Genomic DNA, 4,794 nt, shown 5'->3' with positions numbered 1-4,794 from the left:
TCTGGTTGCTGGTCACAGGAGAATGTTAACTTTGTGAAACTGTGTCAAGCTATACTCTACTAATTACACACTTCAGTGTATATAATATATTGAAGTTAAGTGAATTACCTTTAAAAACTATTATTGGGGCATTGTGGCTCAGTCTGTTTAGTGTTCAACTGTTGGTTTCAGCTCATGTCATAATCTCATGGCTCGTGAATTCAAGCCCTGCGTTGGGATCTCCACCGATGGTGTGGAGCCTGCTTGGGATTCTCTCTCTCTCTTTCTCTCTCTCTCTCTCTTTCTCTCTCCCTTCCTCCCTCCATTCCTCCCCCCTCCCTCCTCAGCTCAGTCTCTCTGTCTCTCCTGAAATGAATAAATAAGCTTAATTAAAAAACATTTATTAAATAAAACACTCATCCTTCTACAAGAGAAGCTCAGTGCAGGAAGAGATGACCTTCTTGACCAGAGAATTGGCTATTCTAGAAAATTAGGACATTATCTACTAACTTCTACACTTGATCTTAGCCAAAAGGCCGAGAAGCGATTCTACTAACTTCTAAACATACATTTAGAAAATCTCATCAAATTAAATATGGTTACTTCTTGGTTCTTGACTTTTTACTCCGATTTAAGGATTTTTTTTTTTTTTTTTGGATTTGTCCTCTCTTGTCTATAGTCTACTCAACCTGCCTCAGGGTTTTTGTTTTGTTTTTCCTAATTACTGATGACTTTGAAACTATTTGAAACCTTGCAATGGCCACAAGATTTTCCTTTTGCTCCCTAGCAGGGCCTGTTCATTGCTTGTAGGTACGGTACTAGTAAAAAGAAAACAAAGGCAGAACACAGGAAAAGCAATAGTTTAGTAAAGAAAAGAGCATGCCCTGACTGGGTTTCCTGGGGGAGGAAGTGGGGCTGGAATTGTATTGTGCCCTTTCAGGTTGTTGCAGGAATCTTACTCCCTGAAATAATGTAATGCATCGATGACCTTGGTTTTTCTCAGAAGTGTTTAAGAAGAGGGGGCATTCATCTTGCCTTTGCCCTTTTACATTATTTGTGTTGGAAATCTTCATTGTGCAAGCCTTGGAAGGAGGGGAGAGGGAGCAAGGTACATTCCCCTGACCTTCACATCACCACACTATAAAAGCCCTTCAATTGCAGGCATTTGCCTTGCTATCTTGTTCCAGATCAAGGGATAGCAGAGGCAGACACTCTTGAAAGTTCAGCCACTTACACTGAATTACAATGGGTGGGCTTGCGGGATACATGAATCAGCCAAAGTTGGCTGATAATTGGATATACATTTGTGCCTGTAGTAGGCAACCTGCAAAGGGGAAGGCCTTCTCGTGAAACATTCCTGGGGGATCTGTTGGGGGGAAGGTGCCCAAAATTCTTCAGGACACAAAACAGAGTTTGGATGCCATCAATTGCATTTGGTCTCCTTTTCTCTCTAAGGCCCTCTAGGAAGATTATTTAGGGGCAGGTGCAACTGTTCAATAGGTTGGGGATTATATAGAACAGCAAATATTGGTCATTTAAATGCCTGTGGTTGTCATTGGCTTTGCAATAGACATAATATTTTATAATATTTATACTATACTCATATAGTACCATAGTTATATAAAATAAGAATATATATGATACATAGTTATAATACTATAATCCTTGTAAAGAGGAGGTAATTTGCTATGGAGCCAGAAGACCTGGATTCATATCCCTGGTCTTTCTTTAACTATTTGTGTGAATTTAGACCACTTTCTTTCTCTTTGCCCCCATTGCTGTCCCTGCTACCTGAAGGCAATTATGCCTCTGTTGAAAGCTTTGTTGGGTTAGCACATAGTAGGTGTTCACTAGCTGCTAGGCATTTTCCATTTTCTTACCCTGCAAGGTTATCTTTTTGACCAATCTTAAGTAGTTGCTATCTGCCCAAAGTCATATACTGGGACAGCTTGAATAGAGCTTTATACCTCTGGGTATTGCCCGTGCTTACAACAGTCTTGTGAAGAGTAAGCCACTGGAGTCATCTCTTAAATAAACATTCAATCTCGTTGCTTCTTGGAATACAACACTTCATTTGTCTCCCCCTACCCTTAGGATGAAATCCAAGCCCCTTGTCATGGTCTACAGATCCCTTCATAGTCTGACCCTGATTCTGTCTCCTAACCAGCTACATTGCTGACTATATTCCCAACGCATGCACCACCTCTCTGGTCCTTTGCTGTGCCAACTAGGTCATGTCTCAGTGACTTGGCACATGACATTCCCTCAATCTGTATTGCTTCCTTGGCCTCTTGGTATGGCTAGCTCCTGCTCACCCTTCAAGGGTCAACTTTTGCCTTTCCCAGGAAGCAGACTCTGAGGTGGAATTTAGCATGATGGGTGTGATGTGTGTGGGGGCTCTTGGGCTCACCCACTGCGGGAGGAAGAGGAATGGAGCTGGAGTGGGCAGAGGGAGTCATGGAGCAGTGTGGGCCAGGCACAGCCCTGGTCGACCACACAGGGGGCTTTGTATCTAGAATGGTCTTGCAGTGTTTCCTCCAGCTGGCAGCCATGACCTGGCCTTTATACTCTCTCATGGAACAGCCTTAAATGGGGGTTTCCCTTCCCACTGGAAAGGATGCAACCTTGAGGAGTCAACTCTCTGCAGCTGAGACCATACCTGTAAAGGCTCTGATATCTGAAGGTCAAGAGTGGACAGTACTCCCAGGCATGAAGTCCTGCTTTGAAAGAGGATCCGAGCATCATGATGCACCATACAACCTTCCCTGCCCACCCTGTGTCTGTCCTGTTGTTTTCTATCTGAGAGTATGATTATTTCCTTATTTCCTCATTGTTCCTTCCACTTGGGTGGGGGCTTCATGAACACAGAGCTCATGTTTGCCTCATTCCCTGTTATTTCACCAGCTCATTGCATTGGGCTTAGTACGGTAAGCCCTTAATATGGATTTATTGAGTGAACGAATGAATAATGAATGCTTAATGATAACCAGGAGAGTTATCAAAGAATATCTGTCTCTTAGTGTAACATTGAGCTCGCAAAAGAGAGATCATGTCTTTGTTCTGTCTCTCTGCCATTTATCATTGGATAAGACCATGAACAAAATGACACCAGAACTCTGTGTTCTAATACGTTGATCTTTATGAGCAAGAGAAGAATGAGTGGTGTTGGTGGAATAGAAATGTCTATAAGAGTGATAACTGGGTCTGTAGATATCCCGCTCCTTGTCTCCACGAAGCAGCGAGATATAATAGAGAAGGCCCTGGTAGGCTCAGAGGACCTAGGGACACCGTGGGCAGTACCAAAGGCAGAGTGCCTCCAGCGAGGTGAAGGCAATTAGCCCTTATTGCCAAACACTTTTTTTCTCTTCCCTGCTGCCTCATTCAACATGAACACTTGGGAGCCAAATAGTTCAAAGCCCATTAGGTGAAAACAAAGTGCTACAAGGAGTGAATTGTGCTTACTGATGTGAGGATTGCAAAAAGCAGTTCAGAAATTCCCGTAGCAAGACACACAAAACCTGATGGCAGCTTTGCCTTATGTTGTGTTGCTGTTAACTGTTTAATAGGCCCGAGAACAGCTTAGCAGACAGCTACATACTCTCTTTTCCAGTTCAGGAATATTTACTTGGCATACATTCATTCATTCAGACTTAATTCCTCTACTCATTCTTGGGCAAAAAGAACTTGCCCATGATGCCTGGGGAAGGAAAGGCTGGCCGCTAGTTTTGGTGGGTTGATAGGATTTATTTATTTTACAATTTTAGTTCATTTTGAACAACACAAGAAAGAAGAAGACACAAAATATGCTTGTAGAGTTAAGGAATATTTTTGATTTCTGTTCATATAGTCACGTATATACGAGTTACCGAATTTCAAGACTTGGTTAAGAGCAATTGTAGCGGGAGAAAAAGGGGAGAATTTTGGACAAAACTGTTAACTGGCTATGTGAGGGGCACAGGTTGTGTAGGGTAAATATGACAGTTATTGGTGCTTTTGTGTACTTTTTGTTTTTCTATTTTCTTAAGTTTTCTGCTTTGTGCATGTATTACAATTATGATCAGAAGCAAAACTATAACTAAAATGAATGTAGTTTTGTTGAGCTGCTTTGAAGATAGAGGTCAGCAGAAAAGACTCTTCAAGGGTCTAAGCTGTTTTATTTTGAAAACGAAGTCCTCCCAGTATTTATTTAGAGACTGCAAAAGGCAGTCATTCTTCTTTGAAATCATCATTTTATATTTGTCCTTGTGAATTGCAATTTGTCATCTTTGCCACATTGTTTTCTTTTTCGTTCAGAGTTATAATGTGAGCGTTTTCTCATGCCATTGGGTTTTTCTTTTCTGAAACCATTTAAAATGCCTACATGGTATTCTGTTACACTGTTAGACCATCCTTTCATTAACCATTCCCTTGTTGTTGGACGTTTATGTTGTTTCCTACTATTTTGCTCTTATAAACAACTGTCATAAGAGTCTCTGTCCATAAACAATTGTGTACCTCTTTGAAGATTCCATTGGGATGAGTTTTGAGAAATGAAATGCAGAACCAAGAGCATGTCCGGTTTAAGGCTTTCATGTGTAGGGCCCTCCTGGGAAGCCATGTATGAGGGTGTCTGTTCCTCAGGGGCTTCTTGGCCTTGCATTTGCCTCAAGCACATTCAGCCATCTGGAGACAAGATGGTGCAAAGAAAATGCCTTGGAATTCTTGGGCTGAAGCCATCACCTGCTGTGTAACCTTAGGTGAGAAGATTCACCACTCTGGTTTCACTGTCCCCATCTGCACAATTCGAACAACAACATTGACTTTCCAGGTTGTAGC

General features: G+C 41.9%; 1 pseudogene; it reads right to left on the bottom strand.

Moving 5' to 3' along the window:
• Nucleotides 1–406: 406 nt before the first annotated feature.
• Nucleotides 407–527, bottom strand: LOC128775826 (U2 spliceosomal RNA; annotated as a pseudogene).
• Between the last annotated feature and the right edge of the window lie 4,267 nt (nucleotides 528–4,794).

This window comes from Panthera pardus, unplaced genomic scaffold, assembly GCF_024362965.1.
Source record: "Panthera pardus isolate Hobbes unplaced genomic scaffold, ASM2436296v1 HiC_scaffold_8, whole genome shotgun sequence".
Taxonomy (NCBI): Eukaryota; Metazoa; Chordata; class Mammalia; order Carnivora; family Felidae; genus Panthera; species Panthera pardus.
This window is presented reverse-complemented; position numbering and strand designations above follow the sequence as displayed.